Raw genomic sequence first — 27,519 nt, 5'->3', positions numbered from 1 at the left:
TATCGCTGGATCCCCAGCCTTATTGTAATTTCAGGCAATGAGCACACTGATAGTACAGCAAAAGAGACTTTTTTTAGCCTCCTTTCACCAGTCATGTGCTTTCGAACGATTCTTTGAAGAGGGTTTCTTGTTGTTTGAAGATGATAGTTCATGATGAGTGGCAGGAAGATTAGGATGCTACCATTAACTATTCATCCAGAATCCTGTGTCACTCATGCAGTTCCTCATGCAGAAATAACTGTCCACAGCTGGTTATTATTTGCTGTTTAAGAACAGAGCAAACTAGGCTCATTTATCAGTATCTAATGTTGTAGATGCACCCCTTTGTGTTCGTTGTGACTGCCAACTAACAGTGTGCCACATCCTTGTGTATTTTATATGTAAAGTGGCATTGTATTACTAGTATAAACTAGGGGCTGACATCGAAGTATGTTTGGAATAATGCAATATTATCAAATGTCTTGCAATTTATAAAGGCCTTGCATCTTGATTCAAAAACGTAATTATTAATATGACCTGTATTGTCTGTGTATGCTGCTGGATGTTAAATTTCTTCTTTTAAGTTACTTTTTTATTGTTGTTTCCACAGTGGTTATATTTAATTTTATTTATTTAGCATACATTACTGGCTTTTTTCCTTTTAAGGGCTATTTTTACATTGCTAGGTTTAGTTTTGAAATGATTTTTAATTGTCAATGTTTAACCTTTAATTATTTACAACAAATACATTGTGTCCAATCGGTTATAACATGAAAGCATTTTTTGCAAAAAAAAAGTTTCATATTTTTATTTTTTATAAGTTTTTATATTTATTTCTTTACATTTTTTAATACTAATACAACATTTTCTTATCAGTCAAAATAAGAGTGATAGCCTAACTTCATTGACTGCCTGTGATATTTTTAGTTGATAATCTCAGAAGCAGAGACATAGGTAGCCTCTTCTATCTTTCACTCAGGTTAAGTTTTATGAAATTGTGGTCGGATGTTGCAATGTTTTGCATACTACAAATTTCCATACCAAATCCCTTCTTTAATGTTGTTGAAAGGAAGATTTAATTAAGAAAATTTTCACCAAATCCCCACGTGAGTTACAGACTAGACCATGTTGAATGATATACTGTAAAACACAATCAACATTTATTGTGGTATTGTGTACTTTTAAATCGAGATTGTTTTGGAGTTATTATCCTTACTCCTCAATCATTATGGAACAGAAGGTTTAAAAAAAATGTACACATTATATTAGACAAAACTTGGTTAAAAAATAGTCTAAGTTTGATTCTTGTATTTTTAAAGTAACTAGATTTTGGAACGAAAGAGTACCAGAGTCTCACTCAAAATAAATTATAATATCAATGCTTTTGTACATTGATATATTTTAATTAATGGCATATTGTTTATAAGCTTTTATTGAAAGTGAAAAAAAAATTTCTTTTAAATTATTAGAGATAGCATTAGGCATCAGAGAAAACTTTAAGATAAAAATGTAGCACATCTGAATTCTCAGTAACATAAACAGTCTTCAGCTTTGTAGATCAGTTAAGCTCATTTTGGAGACAAATTGAAAAAAAAAGTTAAATCGAATTTAATCCTTGAGGCATGGAAAAATTAAAACAATCCTATCTCACCAATGTATTGTGTATATTTTAATATAAAATTATGTTGAGAAAAACACAATCGTTTGTATGTTAATGAGTTTTTAATAAAATTTGAGTTTGTGAACCTATTAAAAATCTGTTAATACATTTATAGATCTAGTGTAAGCAGTGATTTTTATCTAATAGAACATTCATCCTAAAACAACTTTTAACCATTAAAAAATCCCTTTGCATGGAAATGAGCTTCAAGAAGATCCATCCAAAGCTACCATGCATCTCCTTCATCATTTTTGGTAAAGTTTTAGAAAGTAAGGTCAAATCATCTATAAATGCTAGAAAGTTGCAGAGAAATACCATTTACTTACCCTCCACAAGTGTTGGACTCGCATGAGTCCGGCTAGATGTTATTATTTAGAACACACCCAACTGACTAAAACTCCTAATTCACAGTTTCTCTCCACCTGAGGTCGGGTCAGCAATTAAGCATAGAACGACTCCAGGGGTGCCTTTGAGCTCAGAGGGTCAAGAGCCCCGTGTCTCATCACCATCACCCATCTGTACAAGCGCAGACAAATGATGGCTCTGTAGAGGGCTGTCCATCACCCCTTTGCTCTCTGGTCAAGTTCTTCATCTGGTCTCAGGACTTTTTCTGTGACATCAGTTTATTACTTGGTCTCAGTCTTTCCTCTTTCATGCCCCTAGCCCCTGGGAGGGGGAACCAGGCCCAACTATGTTGTTCCCAGAACTCCACCCGTTACCTGGGACTTGGTTTTATGTTACTCCACTAGCTCCTTAAGTTCCTCAACACATCCCTTTCCTTCCACTGGAGCACCTTGTACACAGAACCATACACCGCCACAAATTTATTCACTCCAGTTAGGATCACAGCGATCAGGTTATCAGGGTCTATCCTCCCAGTTATAGTGGTACATTCTTGTCTTTCTTTCTCCCAGCGGATACATGAGAAAAATACATGTTAGCCATATCTCTACCACCACAATATTGATATTCTGGGCTCTCCGCCCTGTGCCTCGCGAAGAAGTACGCCCTGAAGAAACCATGGCCGGTCAGAAACTGAGTGAACCAAAAATTTAGCTTAACAAACCCCCTCCTGTACCACGGCTCTATCTCTTTAATTAACCTTCGAGTCCATTCACGTTTCCTTGTTGTCCTCCATCTGATCTGACACTCTGTTATTAGCTTTCTATGGGCGTCCTCCCTGCTCATCCCTTCAGCTATCTTAACGCTTTTTCTTGCCATTTGCTGTAGCGGAGACACACCTGTGACCACAAATAAGGCCTCCATGGACACCGATAAATAAGTGCATGCTATTCGCAGCGCCACTTTTCTCTGCAACCCTTCTAGATGTCGTCTATTTCGGTTTCTTCTCAATGCTCTATACATCACCATGATTCTATATAGCAGAACAAAATGTATAACATATGAATCTACGAACTCGTTCTCATCAGTCTGTTTAAATTTTTAACCACTTCCTCAGCCTTGGTACGAGTTTCTTGCACAAAGAATGTGAAAGTCTGTTTTTAAGCCACATCCCGAGGTACTTCACATTTTTTACTGAATGAAGCGGTCCTTCTGCTGTTCTGAACTGGATTGGGTCTATTTTCCGTCTTCCCGTCATTAGAATCATCGTAGTTTACCGGTATAAAAGCTGTAGACCTCTAGCCCTCATCCAGTCACCGACCATCGTTAACGCTTTGTTTGCCGCCACCTCTTCTTCACCTTTCGCCATAACTACAAGTGCGAGGTCGTCCGCGAAAGCTAAGGGATGCAATCCAGACGTAAAATTTCATCGGACACGAGGTTCCATAGAATCGGACCCAATACTGAGCTTTGGGGGACACCGCTCGAGACTCTAAACCTAATTTCACTATTACCATTGTGGTATATGAGGACCCTCTCCTGCAAATATATTTGAATCAGCCTTCTTAAATAATCTGGTACATTAACTTCCCTCAACATCGTAAATATGGCCTCCCATCTGAGAAAGTTAAAGGCATTTTGAACATGGACCAGTACCACCACAGGAATGCGACGTGTCCACCAAGTGCCCGCAGTCGCGGTGTCCACCAGCCTCATTACCTCCTTCACCGCGTCAGTAGTTGATCTACCCGACCGGAATCCGTACTGCCACTGCGACAACCCTCCTCTTTCTTCAATATGTGTTTTCAGCTTGCCTCAATCATTCCCTGTAATAGTTGGCATAAATTATTTGTTATGCAAATTGGTCTATAATCTACTGAACCTGCGGAAGAATTTGATTTCTTAATCAGGAGTAAGCGTGAAGCTTTCCAGGAGGTTGGAAAGTAGTCCCATCTTAACATCTCATTCATGATCACAAGTAAAGTTGCTGGGGGCCTCCTCAATCAGTATCCGGACGATCTCAACTGGAATGTCATCCGGACCCGAGTTCTTGTGCAGCTACATTTTCTTTCCTACAGTCTTAAGTTTGTCCATGGCAAAGAGAGGTATGTCTTCCGCTACTAACTCATCTCTAACTAGCTCTGGCTTTTCCTCGAAAAGCACCTTTATGTATTCTCTTACCTTCTCTTCAGTTATCACCGGAAGTTTACGGCCAAGTCTCCCTGTTACTAATTGATATCACCTTCACCACGGTCCCTTCTAATCTGACAGTCACGCCTGTCCACTATTTGAGAGGCTCTCTTGGCAGCCCAGGTTCTTTTTCGTAGCAACACCAAGTCTGGTTCCCATCGACATGCGGGCCATCGTTCAGGTGCTTGTACTGAAACTTAGCCTTCTCACATTCTTCAATAATGATTTCTGTCAATTCCTTTGAGTCAGTACTAGTACGGAAATGGGGATATTGCTTCAAAATGGTTCGCCAAAAGATGGCGGACTGTCTGCCATATTGGAATGACGTCACGAATACAAGATGGCGATGGTCGGCCATCTTGGATTGTGACGTCATTGGCGCAGTAGCGCGTCACTGCCATATTGGATTTTCCCTTTTTCCCTGTGGGAATTTCTCTTTTCCTTTAGCGGGATATTTGAAATTCCGCAGGGATACCAACTTGAGTAATATATTCGCTTTGAATATTATTTATAATAATTAATTCAAAGGTTGGTGTAGCGCTGGTGAACAGCTTTTGTTTAGCGGTCAGTTTGAATAATATTTGAAGTGAAAAAGAACTTCGTCGGCTAGGATTCGAACCCGGTCATGACGGGACGCGACTGACTGACGCCTTAAATCAATCGGCTGCAGTGGCTCTCTGATGTAATGAGTGAAACATGTTCTACATAAGCTGTGAATTTTAACGTCACATCAGTCTGTACACACCCACCTACACATACCCACCCACTAATCACAAACATAGGAATGTCCTAAATTACCGTAATGCAAAACTCTCTCCCTCCCCCATTCCCTCACTCACTCACTCTGTGTGTGTGTGTATTCGTAAAATTCCACTAATATATCACGTAAACATTCATTCAGCATTACGACATTGTTTATATGATGCCTGTATATAAAAAATAAAATATATAGGCGTGTGTGTGTGTTAAAAGATTTCCACGATCGACAGTAGCGTCATGCAACACACACACACTATACTCTAACTTTGTATTATTACAAATAAAGTTAAAATTTACAGCCAGGAATTAAATATAAATGATGAACACAAAGTTTGCAACAATTGATTGATATCTGTTAAGCAAAAAAAATGTCTCTTAACGCCCCCTTCCAACATCTAATATAAACGTGATATATATAACATGTATCATTGTAACAGAAGAAATATTTATAGTTTATACTCTTTTTATTATTTTATTTAATCGAATAAGAAATAAAAACCTTGAGTTTATGCAGTATTAATAGGTTTATTTAAATTATTGAATAAAAAGTAAATTTATATATATAATAGAATTATCTTACAGATTTATTTGCACTAAAAAAAAATTACTTCTTTAAATTTTATAAATCGGAAAAATAATTAAAGGTATAAATCCATGCCAGACCGGATTCAAAGCGACCGCACATGCGCATCACGTAGACCGTTACTGCTGTCACTACCATTAAGTAAGTATGGACGTACCTTGAGGATGATCCTGGTCGTTGTACTGGGAGGCGTCACCTGCTTCTCCAGCACCCGGACGTGGCTCGTTCACAAGGAGGTGGCGGTTGCCTGTGTGCTCGGGTAAGTGCGTTGACGTAGCGGCACCGAGTTGCTGACAGTTCGAAGTGTGACGCGCGACTGAAGAACAGCTGATAAACATGACCTAAGGTTGAGCTGGCGGCTGTGACACTAGCGCTCCTAGCGACCACCAGTAGAATTAGTAACGCAGTACCAGCTGTGTGTGTGTGTGTGTGTGTGTGTGTGTGTAGAGACTGACACCCTTCCGACCAATCACAACGTCAGGTTCAAAGCTGTCGCGCATGCGCAACACAGATATAAGGCCTTCGTATCCCCTCCTACATTGCCTACGCATCCGGTCCTCGAACATGTTGGAACAGGAAAACTTCCATACACAAACGACTATTTATAGTTTGACCTTGCCGTCACATGCACCAGGGGTGATTCTATCCTTGGCTTTGCTAGTGGAAGGATCTCTTTTGTGCTCTGTGAATTGTGAGTTGTAACCAGTCCAGCCAGGTGTTCAACAGGACTTCTACCTGCGTCGACAGACAATGTAAGAAGGGTCTGCTAGGACATCAGCCGGGCGGCCAGCTACCTGCTTTCAGTTAAGAATAGCATAATCTTTTATTTTTCTTTTAATCTATTCAAAATGTAAAGTGAACTTTCTAAGAAGTCATTAGTATTGCATTAGGATAATAGCCTATTATATAGAACTATTGTGTTAGCTATAAAATAATTTTATTTTAAATTGTTTGATTTAATCTGTACCTATTTAGGTCTACAGGTTATATCTTCTTTTGTTTTTCTTGTCAGTGTTTTACAGGAAGTGTAGTGCTAGCATAAGACTTAATTTTAATTTTTAATTTCTTTTTGTTTTTTTTTTATTTTTTCTCCTTCATGGAAGGAAAAATAAGGCCTCCCCCACCCCGTTCTCCCACCCCGGAACTGTCCGACGGTGGAGAGGAAAGCGGGTCTGGCGCTAGGAAGCGCCAGAAACGCCGGAACTCCGCGCCTCCTATGGAGGCGGAGCCCGTAGCGGGCTGCAGCAAGGCTGCAGCAGCCGCCAACCCGCAGGCTGATGATGGGGCCCCATCACAGCCTGCTACCGTCAGGCGGGAGAAAATCCCGCCAATTATGCTGGACTGCCCGAAGGAGTGGCCAGCATTAGCGCGCGACATTAAGTCGCGTATCGGGGGACGCCTGGTGGCGAAAAGCACCGGGCTTTCTATCAGGCTGCAGCTGGGCAGCGAGGCGGATTACCGGGCGGTGCAGAGTTTCCTGCACTCCAAGGGAATCGCCTTCCACTCCTTCCAGCTCCCGAAGGATAGGGAGCTGAAGGTGGTTATACGGGGGATCCCCTATGGGGCTGCCCCGGAGGAAATAAGGGAGGAACTGACCTCCCTTGGCTATGAGGTGGTTTCAGTTAAGAAGCTCCTTACGAGGGACGGTCGGGAAACCCCGACCTGCCTAGTGGCCCTGAAAAGGACCCCAAGCGCGAGGAAAATTTATGACCTCAGCAATATTTTCTATTGCAAGGTCTCAGTGACTGCATTTGTGTCACGAGGGGGGCCGCCCCAGTGCCACAGATGCCAAAAATTTGGGCACTCTTCGAATTATTGCCAGAGGGCCCAGCAATGCGTGAAGTGTGGTGGAAACCACGACACTTCTGCCTGCGTCAAGCCGCGTGAGGAACCAGCCTCATGCGTCAATTGTAAGGGGCCACATCCGGCCAATTACAGGGGCTGCCCCTATTATAAGGAGCAGACAAATAAAGTCAAGGGACTTAAAAAGCCCGCGACTTTAGACGGCCGCAGCTGGGCCCGTGTTGCCGGTGGGGGAATATCAGCCCCCAAACCGGAGGTGCCGGCACCTGTGGCCAAGGCGGTCGTGAAAAAAGGGGAGGTACCCTCCCCAACACCCGCCAAGCCAAAACCGGCGGCGACCACCAAGAAGGTGGTAAAACAAAAGGCGGCGACAAAGCCGGCCCCGGCGAAGAAGGCCAAGCCTTCCTCGACGGGAAAGGCAAAGCTTGCTCCGGCTGGGAAGGCCAAGCAGGCTGTTAAAAACACCGCGGCCCCTGTGGCCCCGCGCCCCACCAAAAGGGCGGCCGCGCCAAAAGGCACCTCCAGCGGCAATCCGAAACCGGCTACCCCGTTGGAGACCACTGGCTTGGACTTCCTGTCGCAGATGACAGTGAAGGATATCCTGCCAGATATCATGATGGTTTTGCCACGCCTGCTCCAGGCAAAATCTCTCAAGGACTGTATTCAGTCCTTAATAGAGTGCCTCATGGCTGTACTGTCCAGGTATGGTTAGGCCCACCCTCAGACTCTTGCAGTGGAACGCCAACTCAGTAGTAGGCCGGACGGAGGAACTATGCCGTCTGGCCGAGGATCTACTGATAGACGTGATACTGTTGTCTGAGACGTGCTTGAACCCAAACAAGCAACTGACCCTTCGGAACTATTTTACATATAGGACGGATAGGCCAGTTTGACCCGGATCTCACTCCTCTGGAGGAACTGCGGTTTTAGTCCACAGACGCCACATGCATACGCGCGTTGTTTTTCATACAAACGTGATGGAGCAAACGTGTGTGCATGTGGAGCATCTGGGCACGGTGTATCGGCTGGTTTCGGCTTATAGCAAGCCGAACGACGCGGTAACCGGCGCAGATCTGGATGCCGTGCTGGAAAATTGGGATGGGCCCATGATACTCATGGGCGACCTCAACGCCAAACACTTGTCATGGAACAGCATTCTGACAAATCCGAATGGCAGATTGCTGTACGAAAGGGCGAGAGCCCGCCGCTTGGTCGTCGTAGGCCCTGAGGTGCCCACGTTCGTGCATCGCTCAGGCAGATCTAGGCCTGACGTGCTGGATATCGCAGTCATGAAGGGGGGTACCCTCCCATTCATGATTGAAACGATAGAAGACCTCAGTTCGGACCATTCCCCTGTCCTGTTGGAACTAGGTCAGGCAGGGGGTGGCCGAGATCCCCCGCCTATACCCCGAAGGTCAGTTAACTGGAAAAGGTTCTACGAGACCCTCCAGCGGGAGTACAGGCCGGTAAATCCTGAGCTCCTGAACACCCCGGAGGAAATCGACGACACTGTCGGGCGCGTCACGTCGTCAATGACCGAGGCCCTGGCAGGCAGCTCATCGGCCAAGACTCGAGCAGTTGTTCGAAACGACCTCCCTCCTCATGTCTCCGAAGCCATAACGGAGAAACGACGATTGAGGAGGAGATATCGAATCACCCTGTCCCCCGCTGATAAGCGGGCTTTTTACAATCAAACGGACAGGGTAAAACAACTGCTGACAAGCCATCGAGAGGATTCGTGGAACGAATACCTCGCCTCGGTCTCTGACGACATCTCCTCGGTGTTCAGGCTGAACAGGAGACTGCGAGAAGGGAAGACGCCTCGCCATCCGGTTGTGGGGCAGCGAGGTTTTCTTGCATACTCGGAGGCGGAGAGGGCCGAGGTATTCGCTTGGAGGAGCAGTTCACTCCAAACCCCCCTCCATCTCCGAACGACGAGCACACAACCGAGGTGGAATCCTTTCTTGTAGATTATTTCTCACAGGTGGAGGACGCCCCTCTAGAGATTGACCAAGTCACTGAAGCGGAAGTTTCCGCAGCTATTAAGGCCACAAGCCCCGGCAAGGCCCCGGGTGTCGACGGGATCAGCGCCCGTGCATTCCGGAACATACCGGCCTCCGTGATTACAGCAATTTCGGTGATATTCACGTCCATTTTGTACGTTGGATATTTCCCGAATTGTTGGAAAACGGCCAAAGTCGTATGTTTACCCAAACCGGGGAAAAGTTTACTTTTCCCACGGAATTATAGGCCAATCTCCCTGTTACCGGTATTATCTAAAAGTTGTTCGAGAGGATTTTTCTCGAAAAACTGAGGCGATACATGAAGGGAGAAGTGCGGCCCGAGCAATTTGGGTTCAGGGAGGGTCACTCAACTACCCTCCAACTGGTAAAAATAAAAGACGACCTTGTCGGAGGCCTGAACAGGAAACGGGTGACTGCAGCCGTTTTTCTGGATGTGGCTAAGGCCTTTGACAAAGTTTGGCATAGCGGGCTGCTTTATAAGCTAGCGCGATCGGCGATCCCCTACCGCTACGTCAGACTGATGCGGTCATATCTGCTAGACCGACATACATTTTGTCGTGCGCGTAGGGGAAACGATTTCCTCCACCAGAGAAATAGCCGCTGGGGTTCCCCAAGGAGCAGTACTTTCCCCGTTCTTGTACACTTTGTACGTGAACGATATGCCGCTGTCGGAAGGGGTCAAAACGGCCCTTTACGCAGACGACACGGCATATTTCTACGAATCCGCAAATGTGGATTACGCGGTCCGGAGGCTCCAAAGGCAGCTGGACTTAGTGGAACCGTGGCTCGACATGTGGAGAATCAGGGTCAACGGTGAAAAATCGGTGGCCGTGATGTTCACATGCAAGACACGAAAACCGACCAGAGAGCTGGAAATCTCAGGGGAGAAAATCCCTTTTGAGAAAACAGTTAAGTACCTGGGGGTGGTGTTGGACAGGCGGCTTACCTTCGGCGAACATGTAAATTATGCGACCCGGAGGGCTAAGGCCGCCAGAGCCTCGCTATACCCAGTGCTGAACAGTGCCAGCCCGTACCCACTGGCAACTAAGCTCCTCATTTTTCGGCTGTATGTACTGCCGATTCTAACATATGCTTACCCGGCATGGGGGGCAGTGTTGAGCTCCTCGCTTCAAAAGAAGATCGAGGCCGTCCAAAACATCGCGTTGCGGACGATCTTTGGAGCTCCGTGGTTCGTCAGGAACGCCACTCTCCGATCTGATGCGAGATTTCAATCAGTGTCCGAGGTGGGGGTGGCGCAGGCGCGCAGACTGTTCGGGAGAGCGGCTGTGTCCGAACACAGTCATCTTCGGGACATCTGCCGAGAGGACCCAACTCCGACAGTTGTAAGGAAGCGGCCTCACGCCGTACTGGACGAGCCACCGTGATGGTGCGGTGCGGTAGCCGAAAATCGACAAACCAGGCTTAGGGGCCTCCATATCGCATGAGCCATAAACGGAATAGTGCGTCAGACGCGTTTCCGGGGTCGCGAGTGAATAGTTTTTCGCGAGTTATATAGTTTGAAGACTTCAAATACGGTAAGTCGCGCATAAAACAAAAACGCGGTCTAAATTAAATTTTTTTTTTTTCCGCGTGTGTTTTGTTCTGTTTCTCTTGTTTCAGAAACGGGAGAAACGTGGATGTGGAACGACTCGTCGTGCCGTCTCATCCTGCCAGTCGAAAGGAAAGTAAAAATTAAATTTTTTTTTTTTTTTTTTTTCTCTCGTGTGTGTGTTCTGCTTCTTTTGTTGCAGATACCAACAGCCACTACAAAAACAAATGGTTTCTTCACTGCGGCCCCGCGGTCCCCCCAGCCCTTCTCAGACACACGTGTGTCTGAAGGTTAATAATTACGTGGAGTGAATAATTACTGTTTACTTCTTTCCAGAAAATCGCCGCCCCAAAACCGCGATCGCGAATAGGTATCACCATTTGTAAGTTCCCTATTACCTTCCTTTCCTTTCAAGAAAGAAGAAAGAGGGAACGAGCCCAGCAGCCATCAGCCCAGCAGTCGCAAGCCCAGCAGCCACCTGCCCAGCAGTCACCTGCCCAGCAGCCACTGACAGCACAGAAGAACGAAGAAACCTGCACTTTCCCCCGTTCAGCCCTTCGGGGTTTCGGGAATTTCAAGGTTAATGGTATGTAACTTCGGTTACTACCAATTCTTGGAAAGTGCAGGCCAAAGAAGAACGAAGAGGTCTTCGGAAGAAGAAGAGGGAGAAGAAGAAGGAAGACCAACCACTCGCCTCAACATCACGGACTGGAGTCCGGAACAGAGCCCAGCAGAGATGCGTCCTGAAGGGCAGCCATACCAGAAGCGGATGAAGAGCTTCTACACAACCTCTCCTATTTCAAAACTTACAGTAAGATAAAATAACCTAGCAATTGCGACTCCTCCGGAAAAGGAGACGCATTGCTCCCTCCTTACAGGTAGTGCCCCGTTGTGGCGTATTCCTGCTAGCCTATTAAAGAGTTAGCACCGAAAGGACTTCAGTGGACGGTCTGAAGGGGAATTACGTCGGGAGGACAGGCTTTATAAGCCTAGTCTTCCGCGGTCGGCCCATGAAATGGGTTCGATAACGCTGGTTTAACAACGGATTGGAATGCAATTAAATCCGTCTTAAATTCACTAAAATAATAATAGACAAAACTTGAAAAATTAGATCCGAGATTTAAAACTAACCCTTTTAAAAACAAGACCGATTAGAATGATCCAGCAGCAAGGGACTCTGTCCAGGTTCTGCGATAAAGTAGGGAGTAATAGACTCCTGCCAACTTTGCATTCCATTCCATTCCACACGCACCACACACATACACACACACAAGCACAAACGTCACAACCGTCTAAAGTTCCACACCCAAACCGACGTTGAAGCCACGTGTCATTTTATAAATAACCTTGACCAGTGTTAATCTTGTAATTCTAAGAAACGATCATGCATACTCAGCACTTTTAATAGCTTATGTAACCGGAAACGGCATATCATGTTACACGAAATGATATTCTAAGAAACGACTACTATCGTGTAATTCTAAGAAAACAAAACTTGACGTCACAACCGTATAAATTGCCACACACAAACCGACGTTGAAGCCACGTACCTGGTGTCAGTTTACGAGTAACCATGAGCAGTGTTAATCGTGAAATTCTAAGAAACGACCATGCATACTCTTAATAGTGTATGTAACCGGAAACGGCACATCCTGTAATTCTACGAAACTTGTCGAGATGTTACTGTATGCTAAATCTAACAAAGGTTATCGAACGCCGCGTTTACAATTTTAATCAGATGGCGCAACGTCCTTACTTGACAATAGGAGAATAACGAACTAACCACACCGATGCGGCTATATCAACATCTATCTTGAATCTGTACCTATTTACCAGTTGCATTTCCACACTACCCTGGAGGTAGCATTCGCGTTGGGTTGAGATTTTTTTTACATGAGTGAAATCTCTCATCTATAGGCCCCCTATAGGCCTCCCCCTATAGTTTTTCTCTCCCCTATAGGCCTACTATAAAACACTCGAACTGGTTTTGTTTCATGCGAATGATTGTATGTGATCCACAAAGCAAGCATAACTATAAACTCACCTCGGTTGCCGAGGAAGTCGTGACACTCGATAACTTCTTCCATGACCGTTGCTCAACTGCGAATGCGACGTCAAAGATAACTTTATTATATCACCGTAGATGTGGTGGGGGTAACCCCCTCCACTTTTTCTTCTGCAAATCCATCATCATTATGTTAACGTAGTAACATCATCATTATTATGTACATGTAACGGTATGTTAACATAACATTAACGTTATGTTAACGTAGTAATATCATCATCATCATTATATACATGTAACGTTATATTAACATAGTAATGATGTAATATTCATTACGGTTTTCTTCATTTCACGTTACGATAGGTAATGATAAACTCGTATTACCGACGTTAACCTCTGATTTTTCTGAAGATAACGATGCTGTGATGTTGCTAACAGTATCAGCAGATTTATTTTTTGATGATGATACGGTAGTGTTGAAAAAATGGGCACCGCTTCCACCGTTGATGAATTACACCATATTAAAAGAATGTTAACCGGCGATGGTGCAGTAAACACCAGTCTACATCGTATCGGTTTCATGCGAAAAGTCTGCCATTAATAGTTCGATTTTAAATACCTTCCGCATTACATAACCTTTTTCACCAATCCCGTAAGCGGAGTGTAGTGACGATGGTATCATGTATAATGAGACAGTAGGCGGTCGTGTGGGTTGGTATATTGTTTTTGTTCTCGAAATCGATACGTACATCTACGGTTCCTGTTTTTAGCCGATCGTTCTGACGGGAGCAGTCGATTACTATTAACGGTACACTGGTCTTGAAATCTGCCAAACTGTAAGCGGGACACTTGTCCTCCGGTTTGTCGTAATAACAACAAACAGTTTCATGTTGTAATAACAACAAACAGCTTTCGGTCCGGAGGACCAAAAGCTGGCGAAAATTTCATACATCATATTCATATCACCCTGTAGATTGTCGTACGGATAATATTGCGAATTTAAATATAGGCGAACGTTTACCAATTCGCAGATATCAAAGAGTGTCAGTGACTTTGTAGCTTTATCTTTTCTGTTCGTCTGTAAACCGAATATCACTATCTCGGTTTCTCCATTTGCGCACATGACTTTACCGTCCACGAATGTATGTTTGTTTGCGGTAGAGTCGGATGTTCGTGGATTTTCCATGTACGAAAAACTATCGCTAACGGTCTATCTTGTTCTAGTACCTTCAACAATTGCAATCGTATCGTATCGGCAACGTGAACATATGAAATTTTCCACGCTACCTTAGTCACTTTCAACTTGGAATCGGGTGCCTCTTTGGAAGACACTAGTGCGTTCATGTCGTTGGAAGATCTAAGCAAAATCAATTCTTGTTTGACGATCAATATTATTATATGTTTGTAGTCTTGCCGCTGCGTATGCTGATAGGTTTTGCCTATCAGCATACGCAGCGGTACGTAGAAGCAAAATCTTCCAGTGGTTTCATCCAGATCGAATTTATTTGTCACATCGAACTTCCACTCGAAATTTTCCAAAATATTTTTTCTCTTTTACGCAACAATAGGATATTCTTTATCGTTGTTGTTATTCCTAACTTTTGTACACGACACATCTCCGTTCCGTTTATCTCATATCGTATCTCCTCGAAGAGAAATGATATCGCGTTGTTTGTTAACCACGATTCTGTTGCCATCACCTGCCTTAGTAATTAGAGTCCCTTCAACCATCAAAACGCTTTTATGCGGTAACGTGTACACAACCTGTTGGTATATCCGTATCCGAATTTCATCGTTGTTGTTGAAAGTCGACGAAGCGTACGGTAGATGAGTGTGATATTCGTACTGGGTGATTGTGTTGTCGAATGAAACACTTTCACCAACGTCCAACATATTCGCCCCTATTGCTGCCATTACGGTTCAGCACAACTGTAAAACCAAGTTTTTGAAGAAACAACACGTTACGCGATGTTAACACTTTGGTGTTTGCACATCGGCTGACCAATTTGCGTATCGTTTCGCTACTACTACTACCGTCGTTATTGTATATTATCCCCATTGGTCGGTTTTCCTTTTATTTTGGTTTTCTTTGTAAATGCAATCTCACCGTTACGGTTTCCCGCGAAAATCTATCAGTTTTCCGTCTTGATCGGTAAACTTTATAATGATCTCGTCTAAACTCTTTGCATTTACCGGTAGATATATTATATTCTTCGGCGATTCGATTATTTTGAAACCAGGAGGTACGCTTACCGTAAATTTATGCAACACGTGTCCTTCTGATCTGTTCGTATAGGAGCCTCGTATAAGGTTGCATTCGATCCGTATGGTATTCACGTTGTTAATGGCAACCGGCTTCGATGACTCGTGCCATATATTCGGCGCTAGATTAGTTTAATCAAACCCCAACAGCCGTGCCAAACTATCACATTTAAGTTTGCATTGATAAACGATGATGTGTATAAACTGATCACATTTAAGTTTACATTTTAACGTATTGTCGGTCGCATAAGTAAATCTATTTGGTGTTTGTTTTTGAGTTCATCGCTCAAACGTTTAGCGATGTCATCCACTTCGTACGATCCGGTCGGTAGTGTCAGCTTAATCGTTTTTTAAAATTTATTTGAAACGACAATAATTGTGTTGTTGATTCCCTCTTCACATTCGGAATCGAGTTATATGCTTAGGTTTATCAACGCCAATTCCCAATCGCCATCAGACAAATCCAATGATGGAAAGAATGTAGCGTGTAATAACGACGTATTTCCACTTATGCAGAACATGATGATGTTCACTTGTGGGCTGACGAACTACGACTGAGAAATTCAAGGCAAAATGTCCGCAGATAACCGTGTTTATATTATCGGGCTTTATAATTGAAATTTATAATCGAATCGAAAGGAAAATAACACATCAATTCGTTAGATAGGCGCAAATTACCGAAACTATCAAAATAGTCCACCATTCGTCCACGTTTTCTATAACATATCCAGTGTGTTCCACGACCGGTACTGCGATCAAGAATAACTATTGCAGACTCATTAATCTTCGGTTTTTTGGGTAATGCGTCCAACATGAAGACTCCTCGAAAATCGGCTATATTTAGTTTTCTCGCGTACCACATTAGTTCTATATTCGATAGTGGATGCACTGGTATTCCCTTTATTGGAGACGATGACGACGACATTTTTTTTATCACCCATCTCCGATCCGGTCAAAGGGGAAGGCATAAGGTATAATCCCTGCCCTGCAGTGCCGGCTTTTCTTTTCATCATTTCAACAAGAGGTTTTATATTATTCCTTTTTGATCTTCTTCTTCTTACTCTTCCACCACCGAACTTTGCTTTTAACTTCATCGCGTTTGTAACCGCCAATGCAGTAGCCTTTTCTGCAATACTCGAATCCTTAGATTTAACTCTTTCCCAAGCGCTATCGGCTAACGATCTGCAGCCGCTCTGTTTTCGTTATCGTTGTACGTAGCGTATGCGATATCGTGTTCTTTACAAGCTGCGTCCAACTTGATTATACCGGGATCGCTTCTCTTTAATGGTTTTTCTAAATTCGTTCCCGGTCCGCAGTACTGATATTCAGGAATATGTAACTCTACCGGCAATAAATCTTTGAAAAAAAGAGTGCGTTGTTGGCCATCGGTGAAACTGACGGTAAGTATTTATTATTCAAATCGTTTTGCTTTATGTACATTTATTTGACGTAACCAAATGTTGTACCATCGTCATCATCAACAGGCGTTCCAACATTGCACAAACGTCTTTTTCTGAACCCGTCGGCGGGTTTGTCGAACGTTTCAACAATTCGAGTTGGTGGTTGGGTGGTGACGTGTGCACCTCCAACACCAGAACGTCCGAACTTGTCGATGCTAATCTTCAGACTGTTTAAAATAAAACGTTTCCTCTACCACCCCTCATCAATGTATCCATTTTTTTGCAGTTCTTCTATGATCGAAACTATTTAGTTATTATGACCAGCGCGCCTTGAAACCACCAATAAACGCAGTCTATCGCAAAGTTTGTTCACATCGTCCCAGTACACCAAATCTGGTCTAACCGTTTTCTTCGCCTTCATAAGCAGACCTGTTCCTGTTATGGGACTTTAAATGTCGTTTTGATTCGCGTATCGCTTCCGAGGAAACAGTTCTTTAATAATAGTATTGTACTTGTTAGATTTGCTGGAGATGATACGACCGGTACTTGACTCTTATGCGCTTCTGTATATTCCAAGATTTTCTTATAGTGGTGTACATCTTTTTCCGTATAATCGTGGGGTTCATTCAAAAATATCAACTGATACAAGCCGTCGATTCCATTATAACTTTTTTTATCGATAACAATTGTATTTCCTTTGAACAAAACCTCTTTTTTCCCAATCATCCACCGATCGTTAACGTTTTTCACTCCGTACACGTTGTCGATTCTCTTACTTTTATCGGTTACGACTAGATTCAAGTAATCGTTTGCACGAAAACCCGGTGATTTCGGTGACCGCGGGTCTATAGGTTTGACAAACTCTTTTCTGGAGTACTAAACAGTCTTCTCATAACCGTTGGTGAAGATACGCTAACCTCTTCCTTAATATACATCGCTTTCGCCTCCTCCTCCTCCTTTGGTTCTATTTTAATATCATCGTATTTTTGTTTAAACGTCTTATTAAAATCACGAAGCGGTTCGACAATAAATTTAAAACGCATTTCCATAACTTACTCCGATTCCATTATTCCTTGCATAATAGCGCAATGTTTTCTTTTAATCGAATCTCGTATTCTATCGATTTCCATAATTAACTTCGCAGACGACGAGGAATCGACCTCATTCATGTTCGACATCATGATTACGAATGATCGGAAAACGTTCGATCACATCACCAACCTAGATTGACCGATCTAAAGAACACTATGTTTTTTGGTACTGTGTAAGAAACGTATAACATCGATTAACCGAAACATTCATTCTGACTGGACGTTGATTGGTATTGCACAATTCGCGGTAATATTGCGCCACACCCTGATCAAAATAGACGATATAAACAGTCTTGCCATCTTCACCGTTTATCAACTGATCTCTTTTACAAACACATCGAAGCCTACTCGATACTGTCCTGCGTTTATGTCGCTCTCCTTATCAACAATCAAAAATCAGTGTCGTTTCTTCCAGGCTACATCGCACAGACTTTTAAACCGATTGAATTTCATATCGGTATTTACGTGATCGTGATGGATGTGACGTAAATTGAGATCGTCCTCTTTGAATACCAGAAGGTTGGCGTTGTCCCGTACGAGTTGCTTGCCGGCTTGGAATATGTCTGTCTGAGATATAAATGCTATCGATGTTGTGACGTCCCATCGCAAAGTACTTGCGAATATTATTTTGCTTTCGCAGGCAACATCGTCAAAAATCATTATCAAATTCGGTTCCGCTTCGTGGAGCGCCATCACATGATCGTTTTCAGAGTAGGTAAAATAACCAATCTCCGGTATACCAGTCATCACTTGTTCTAAAAATTTATATTTCGATTGGTACAGCGATTTAGAAAACACGTAAATATTTTTGAACCTTAAACCGTCGGGTGAAAACAACAAGTTGAATAGAATATATGTTTATTCCGCAATTAGACGGTCCACAGATAATAGATCTAATCTTATTCGGTAGAAGAGGACCATGACGATGGTCTTTTCCCTCACCACACCCGGCTCTTGTATATTCGTCAAAATTTTGCAGCGTAATATTACCTACCTGTTGACGTTCCAACCTCATGTTTTCGACTGACCAGTTCACCGTTACAAATCTGTCTTTTTTATCCAACTTGTTTTTTTCGTCGAAACCTTGCCACTTTACAAATAATTTATCGCCTTTTCTTCGTAAGACTTTCTCGACTAAATACACTTATTTTTAACGTTAGTTTTAGTGAGCTCTTCACCGTAAAATTTACCACTCACCACCTCACCCTTAATATCAATCAGCGTATAGGTACAGGGGCGAGTTTTAGTGTGTACTTTATGAACGGTAAATATTTCATTTGTCCAATTCGGCAAATACCCTTTGGTGAAGGTTTTTTTATATTTACTTATTCGTACTCGATCGCCGATTTCAAATTTCGGTAATGTAGGCTTTCGATACAGTACCGTGTTGAGTCGTCTTAAAACGACGGATTCGTTCTCTTATTTACATCTTTAGGTTTCATACCGATAATGCGATGGCGGGTACCGTTATATTTAACGATCAATTTCGGAAGTAAATCCAACCACTTGTACGTACCTTGTTCGGTAAATTTTCTCCCCATCATTGTTTTCAGAGTTTGGTTAAAGCGTTCAACAATAGAAGCTTTTTTAACCGAATGTGTAGAAAAGTGATTTGTATTGTACGAAGCCAATAACTTTTTCACCAACGGATTGTAAAACTGCTTGCCCTAATCGGTTTGAAAATGTCGCATCGGATGTTTATCCAATATAGGTTTAAGGACCATGGCGATTTCCGTACCGGTTTTGTTTTTCACCGCCACCGCGATCGCCAGTTAAGAAAAATAATTTATCATCGTCAGTATGTAACGATAACCTTTATTGGATTTAGCATACGGTAACATCTCGACAAGGTCAGCTTGATATAGGTCTGAAATTCCTTTCAATTCAGCGCGTCTTGTGGGGTAGTTTCTAAGCGCCTGACGATGGAGCTCTTTAGCTTTTGACGATATGACGTTCTTTTTTGTTCTGACCGTATATCGTGTATGTAAATAGGATATTTATTTATTGTAGTCATTGTGCTTGGATAGTAATAAGAATTACCTTAATTTTTTACCCGCCTCACTACTGTTATATCCCAGACTTGGCACCGACCGTATCGATAACAATGATAAATCATTAACCTATCTACAGATTTACACCATCATGTGTGCCACATGTAGAGGAGAGGCGATGGAGTACCACCGCATTCGACGATGATGCATCAGAGTAATGTAAATAATTACAGAATTATGTTAGAGGTTTTTTAAAAAAGTAATACGAAAATTTAATGAACATAATTTATTTTATATTACATACGTAATTTATTGTAAGTACGTGATTTTACTTTAAGAAATTATTTATTAATTTTTTTAAAACGAAATACTATACAACCTTTTTTTCACTTCAAAAAGTAATACGGAAATTTAATGAAAATAATATATTTTGTGTTGTTACATACATAATCTCTTTAATCATTTTTTCACTTAAAATAAAAGAAAGGAAATATATATCCGCATGATAAAATAAATTATAAATAGTCATGGTTGTGGGTTATTGGGACTTCGTTTACGGTTCTTGGACTACAATAGTCATGACCATGGGCTATGAGCACTTCCTTTAGAGTTCTTGGTCTCTATTGGGGAGTGTTGTCGTCATTGATGGGTGGGAGTTTACGTTTCTTTTTGTTTATACTGTAATGTCCATATGGAACTTTGTTAATTTTATTTTCTACTATGTAACGTTTATCGTCGTAAGGTGAAAGTAATTTCTTTGACTTACTAATAGAAAATATATTGTGTAAAGTGCTTATGATTCCGTACGCGCTTGTAAACGTAACGGAATCATTAAAAATACTTTTTTGTACAGATCGTGTCTAAGATCCTTTGCAATGGATACTCTAGGAATACCCTTTGCAACATTCTCTTTCTTGTCGAAATCGGGAATGCTATACATCTTAGCAAGAAGTCCAACAAATTCAAGAATAGCTTTTACATTCATCTCGTCTTTGAATTTACCAACTCCTTTCTTATTGGTATTACTAAAACATACGTGATCGCTGGGGTAATCTGAAGCATCGAACCGATCGATATCGTGAAGAATATCGTTGTAAATATTAACGGTCACGATATGATACATCAGACTGTCCGTATCGGTCATTAGAAGATTTATATTATAACCGTAGTTTTCTACCATGTAGTCATAGTGGAATTTGTACATGATCATTTTGTAATGTCCAATACGGTAAATCCGATGTAGATCGGACGATTGAGGAATATCTCCATTTTCTTCAGACTTACCCCGACCACCTCCGGGTTATAGATATATATCAATCCTTAACTCTCGGTTTTGCAATCACTTTGTCCAGATTACGTTCCTTAGTGACCAGTTGGAAGTCTATTCTGTTTCGTACGTTTTCCAAGGGCTTACTGTACACCGCGTTGTTCAGCAACTTTAAAAAGTCCTTTTCAAAACTGTTTCGTGCTAGTGCACGTTTTCAGTATTGAAGTCGATGTACGGTTTAAGCCAAGGCGATTGGGAAAATTCCAGAGTTCTGTGAACGTTTTTCACTTTCAATCCGAGTCGGGTGTACAACTTTAGGTTCCTGTAATATACAACGTATCGTTCTTTGTCGTACAATGTTGTCAGTAATTTCTTTACGAGACATCTCTTTACGTCCTTCAAATAGGGGGACAATATATCATCGGTTGGTACTAATAGTTCTGGTGCGAGAGGCTAATCCTTGTGACGATCTTGTAATTCTTGTGGATACTCAAGATCCACTTCCAAGATCCCTTTTCACCACGATTGGCAATGCTGTTAATATCGAGATTGTTAATCACTTCAGTACTCAACCACCTAAAATTAGCGTGTGGTAAGGGCTCAACCGTTGCTGTCCTGTAAAGGTTGTTGCAATCATAATATTGAACCAAGGACGTGGGTTTGGATGGGTCATATTGATCTGGAATTTTTTAGATTTTTCGCCTTGGCGTATCTGTCTGAAATCATGGCAACACCGCCACGTTACCATTTTCAACAAAAAGATGCATATCAATGTCGGTCAACAGTTCCAACTGTTTACGGGTAAATTTTAACATGGCATTCCACGTGAAATGGGGGTTGGAGTAAAAGTGGCAGGGGTCCAGACCGTAATATTGGATAGACGTACTACGAAAATTTTCAAAAACGTCTGCCAACAATAATACATCGCTAAGAAGTTATAGATCGTGGTAATTGCCTAACGTATTGCAGTCAAACGTTTCCCACACGTTTTGAGCGTGGACGCAATCATCGTCCGTTATGTCCTCTCTACTTAGCGTACTGTAGAATGCCGTCTGTGGTGGAAGATGGGTTTCGAAAAAGTTGTTTACATGTGTTATGTATTCTTATGGATAGACGCCTTTACGGATTAAACAATCCCTTTTCTCCGGTAGCGGGTAAAAATGTGTGAGATAATTAAATACGGCGTCTTTGTTCTGACAATCTTTTACTAGATTTTCAATAAAATTTTCGAGGGATGACGAAAGAAAATGTAAAGAGTCCAAGAACCTCAATGGACTGATGGACAGTGACTGTAATCGCTCGGACGTGTTGGCGATACAGTTTATTTTTACATAATCCTTGTATTTTTCCAAAGGTTGAGCTATATGATGGCTATCGTAGCCGCGGAGGTTATGAAAAAATACCGGATTATGCTCGGTGCGCTTACAATTTAATTTGCACTAATTATGACATGCCCTAAGAAACCGACTTGTGGTATGCCAGTGATGACGTACACTATCGTCGTTCAACTCACAATGACAAAAAAAATTTTCGGTAGCCCTTTGAAATATTTCGTGTCTTCGGACGTCATCACCATCGGTTTTTCGGTAATCATAATTTTTTGCAATCTATCGGCGTCAGCGAGCAATTCATCAAGCATCTTTTCAACGATTTTCTCATCACTAGTTCTCGCTCCGTAGACTACAGGACCTTCACAAATTTGCCTTTCCTCGTCGAAGATCACGTATGCGTAACCAGTGGGAAGATGATGGGCTACCTTATCGGTAAAACTAGTGTTGGGTTTAGGGGTGGTAGTGTCCATCGGATGTATAAATGATTCAAAGTCTGCATACACCGCATACGGAACGAGTAGTCCCTGAATTTCATCACGCATTCCTTTTCTTTAGTGTGATCGGGTAACCTTATTCTTTGTGCACCGTGACGCTTACACTCGATCAAATGTTGGTATAGGTTTTGTGTAGCGACAAGTGGGTCTGATGAACTGAAACGGTGCAAACAGTAAGGGGAATATTGGCTGCCACAGCGATGTTTCGTAAGACATGAAAAGAGACGAGATAGCCCATTTTTACCTGGTTTGGTATTTATAAGGCAATAGTGGAATGTATCTCTCGTCTCCCCTGTAAGCAGCAATAGGTGTATTCAGTGGGTACGATCGCGGTTTTCGGTAACACGTACCGGGTTTACACGATCGTTATCTTCCTCATAGCCGTACACATTGACGCTTATTGTGGGGTTCAACACCTCGAAGCGATCAATGTGTTTTACTTTTACTGGATATGATATCCCGGTAATATTAATTTCACTTTTGTGTCTAGCATACCAACTCTGAGGATAGTGACGACCTGTTTGGTCATGTAGATTTTGTATATTAATTATTGCCTTTCTTTTTACGAATTTATATGGAGTTTTTATAAAGGACGAAGAAGCACCGTGTAGCGGACGGTAAGGAATAATATTTAAATCTATATAAGTTATTTTATTCATTACCCATCCACTGCCGTTGTTGATGAACTTTGTCAGTATCTACACGATTTTCTCCATCGACTCGATCTAAAGTTCATCGACGACGTCGGGGGTTTCCTCCAGATTTATCACTGTCCTGGTTTTACCGTGCAAATAAAGATTTGTAAACGACGTTTCCACTTCGTCTTCGAGACGTGTCTACTTTGTAAGTTCAACGTTGGTAACAACATACATGTGTGTAGAAACGAAAATAAATATATTAGTGCATATTCAATTTTTTTTACACTTATGAACATTATTCAGTGGAATGTTAGAGGTGTTCGGTCCCGCATTGAAGATATTAGAGTACTGGTGCACGCATATGGTCCACTAATGATGTGTTTCCAAGAAACTCACCTTCTACATTACCCAATTACACTCAGAGGATACTTCTGTGAGAGATACAATTGCCTAGTAGACAATAGGAAGAGTGGTGGCGTGGCGATTTTCATGAAGAATGGGGTGTCGGCTGCAAGAATTCAACTAACCACTGTCTTTCCTGCTATTGCAGTAAAGGTCTCTATCCCCTTCAAATTGCATATCTGCAATCTGTATCTCTCACGAACACTGAGTTCAGTGCTCTAGATGTCTCAAATCTTCTCACGCAAATATCATCTCCATCGTTAATAGTAGGAGACTTCAATGCCCACCATATTTCCTGGGGCTCAACCTTCTGCTCCGCTCGAGGAAATATGATAAACAGAGTGAGACAAGACTTGGACTTTTGTCTACTGAATAATGGATCACACACATTCATGTCCTTATCATCTGGTACTGTATCTAACATCGATCTCTCCATATGCTCAGCGAATTTACTCCCTCATTTTAATTGGTCTGTTTGTGATGACTTTCATGGCAGTGATCACAGACCAATTATTATTGGTTTCGGTGTAGACTGCGAGATTAAAAGAAGGCCACGGAGATGGATTGTTGAAAAGGCGGATTGGAATGGATACCATAAAGCATTCCAGTCACAGTATGCCGATGGTGCGAACATCCTCGACCAATATTCCTCTTTTACGTCCATGATACTTGAAAATGCCAACAGATATATCCCACAAACATCGGGTAATCCTAGACGTCATTTCGTTCCATGGTGGAATGATGATTGCAAATATGCTATTAGGAATCGACGGCAGGCACTACGCAAATTTAATCGTAGGCCTACAGCAGAACATCTAAATTTATACCGCGGTATGCCGTCGCGTATTCTTGAACGCTAAGAGACCATGGACGAAATACGTGAGCAGTATCTCACGCACTACTCGCACGTCTCCTGTGTCGAAAAAAATTCGTGCAATTTTCGGATCACCGAAACAATCTATTATCGGTCTTATTGATAAAGGAGAACTCCTTTCATCACCTTCGGCTGTGGCAAATACTCTAGCAAAATCTTTCCCCTCGGTGTCTCTCACCTCATCGTATAATAACGATTTTCAAAGGTACAAGATACAGATAGGAGTATTATCGCTAAACATAGGTGATTCGGTAGGTGAATTAAACACTCCATTCGTATTTAAGGAATTGTTACATGCACTTAATAACTCACGTGACATTTCCCCTGGACCGGACAACATTCGCCTTGCCATGCTTCCACGCCTTCCTAATTCGGCACTACAACATTTTTTAATATTTACAACGGTTTATTCTCCGGACAAATCTTCCCACCCGTCTGGTCAGAAGCATTTATTATACCAGTACTATAACCTGATAAAGAACAAACCAGCCCCTCAAACTACAGCCCTATTTCATTAACAAGCGTTTTGTGTAAAATCATTGAGAGAATGGTAAACCGCAGGCTTACATGATACTTGGAGAAACACGGCTTTCTATCTCCAGAACAGTGTGGTTTCCGACAAGGACGATCTTCCATTGACCATTTAGTGTCAATAAAAACAGCTATACAAAACGGTTTCCTCAATCGCCCGCACCTAGTCGCTATCTTCGTTGATATAAATAAGGCGTACGACACAGCCTGGCGACGTGGTATTCTTAACACCCTCAAAGAATGGGGAATCAAGGGCAATATGCTTGCTTTTATCCGGGGGTTCTTAAATCACCGAACGGCTGGCTCGTATTTGGGTATACTATTTGCTCTCAGATAGTGTCATCTTGGAGAATTAAGTGCCACCTTATTTTCTGTAGCCATAAACAGTATTACCAAATGTGTGCAGGCTCCTGTCTCATGTTCTCTACTTGCTGACGATTTTGCTATTTACATTGCAAGCCATTCAACACCCACAGCAGAGAGACTACTGCAGAACACTATATCTCACCTGGAAGCTTGGTCCAGGATTACTGGTTTCACATTTTCAGCCGAAAAAACAAAATGTGTAATCTTTTCTCGGCTACGAAATCCTTCTATTCCGCAAGTTTTTCTGAACAGAGAGATTATTACTATCTCTACCTACGGCAAGTTTTTAGGTTTATTTTTTGATAGCCGACTTACTTGGGTCAAACATATAAAAGCATTTTAAAAAAATGTTCCAAACTTCTAGATATGATGCGAGTCCTTACTAACAACAACTGGGGAGCCGATAAGTCATGTATGGTACGTTTTTACTATTCCTTTGTTTGCTCCCGTTTAGATTATGGTTGTGTCGCCTACTCTTCAACTCGTCAAACCGTGCTTAAAATGCTGGATGGTGTACATCATGCTTTCCTTCGGCTTGCTACAGGCGCGTTTAGATCAAGTCCTATCTCAAGCTTACTTGTAGACTGTGGTGAACCATCACTTTGGGATAGACGAGACCAGCTTTTATTATCTCATTTTGCTCGTCTCAGAGGACAGCCAAATCACCCAGCTCTTGACTCAGTCTTTAGAAATCCTAATCTAAGAAAGTATGAGGACCATCCACGTTGTACTGCACCTGTAGGTGTCCGTACCCGACGTCTGCTGCAGCATATAAATGTTGACACATCATCATTCTTTCCTACGTATCCTTGCTCATATTCTCCGTGGAGAATAAACCTTATAAATTTTACTTTTGACCTTACGACATACAATAAACAATCATCACTACCTATTGTCTTCCAGCAAATGTTTCTGTGTGTTCTCTCCAAGATGAAACCAGACGCGGTAGTATACACTGATGGATCGAAACAAAACTATACGGTTGGTTGTGCATTTGTTGTTAATGAAAGAACTTATATGTTTGGTCTACCCGGTATTGCGAGTGTGTTTACCGCTGAACTATACGCTATAAATAAGGCTCTGAACATCATTAACCCTAAATATAGAAAAAATCTTATTTGCAGTGACTCATGTAGTGCTCTCCAAGCCTTAAAAAACGTTTACTCCAAACATTCTATCGTCATTGAAATTTACAACGCAATCGCCGAGTTGAATAATCACAACACAGAAGTAAATTTTTGCTGGGTCCCTAGCCACGTAGGGATTCCAGGTAATGAATATGCAGATTCCGCTGCCAAAGAAGCATGTAATCAGCCTCCTTTCACCACCCAAGTTGCTACTTCCGATTTTATTAATTATGTAAAACAATCACTTAGAGCAAAGTGGCATGGTGACTGGATGGCTACTGTAGATAATAAACTCCGGCAGATTAAAAATTCTGTGTTGCCATGGGACTCCTCATGTAGAAAATCTCGGCGTAAGGAAGCAGTCCTCTGTCAGTTGCGGATAGGACGTACGAGGGTCACACACGAGTACCTGATCACAAGAGGACAAGCATCCCTATGCGCACGATGCAACTGCCGCATGACTGTGCACCACATACTCGTGGAGTGCATAAGTTTAAATTACCTAGAAACATCCGTGGTATCTTGTGCAATGAAAATGAAGTTTTAACCTCGATGTTTATTTTTCTGCGTAATATATGGTTAACCCCAAAAATGTAATATTGTCGGGTATATTTCTTATTCTAAAAATGTTTTTAATAGGTTTGATTTTGTTATCCGAGTAGGGAGGCTTTTACACTCCCTATCCGAATTTGTTAACATTTTTTTATATAGTTTTTTGTATTTATTATTTTAGCTTTTATGTTTTCGGTCTGTGATATTAGTTTTAAGATTCTAGTGATATTAGTTTTACATTTTATTTTTTAACTTAGTTTTAAGTTTTATTTAATTTCTTTATTTTAGTTTTAACCTAG

The sequence above is a fragment of the Lycorma delicatula genome, chromosome 1, assembly GCF_047948215.1.
Source record: "Lycorma delicatula isolate Av1 chromosome 1, ASM4794821v1, whole genome shotgun sequence".
NCBI lineage: Eukaryota > Metazoa > Arthropoda > Insecta > Hemiptera > Fulgoridae > Lycorma > Lycorma delicatula.
This window is presented reverse-complemented; position numbering follows the sequence as displayed.